The following is a 543-nucleotide window of genomic DNA, read 5'->3' as shown; positions in this document are numbered from 1 at the left end:
TGGTGATGAGATCTGATGTAAAGTGTTTGAAGAGACTAGTAAGAGAACTAGATTGCCCTTTTTGTTGAAACTGTGGTTTACTACTGTGTGTCTATTACATTTTTTTTTTTACTTTATCCGTTGGAAGCCACCATGCCTTTTCAATAAATCCTTCAATTTAGAAATTGCTAATGCTTCTTATAAACTTATGTTTTAGCCATGTTCAGCAATTGCTTCTTTTGAGGAGCACGTTATCACATGGATAGTTGTTCATATTTGCTGATGTACTTGCTGTTTTCAAGTGCTTACCTTTAGCATGTAAGTCATTTGTTAATCAGAGTAAAACATAAGACTGACAATGGAAGGATAAATATTCATGTACTCTAATACAGCAGACCTTATGAAAAAATTAGTATTTGAATAGATGGTACACAGTTGCCACTTTCAAAAATGATACTTATTTGGGTATCAGGTCCTTTTTTATGCTTAGATGAAATTCCAGGAAAGCCGGATTTTCATCAAGATATATTCATGAATATTCATTGATACGGCTATAGACTGTGT

Source organism: Varanus komodoensis, unplaced genomic scaffold (genome assembly GCF_004798865.1).
Source record: "Varanus komodoensis strain SLA01 unplaced genomic scaffold, ASM479886v1 scaffold646, whole genome shotgun sequence".
NCBI lineage: Eukaryota > Metazoa > Chordata > Lepidosauria > Squamata > Varanidae > Varanus > Varanus komodoensis.
The sequence above is the reverse complement of the archived record's forward strand: the minus strand, read 5'-3'. Positions refer to the sequence as shown.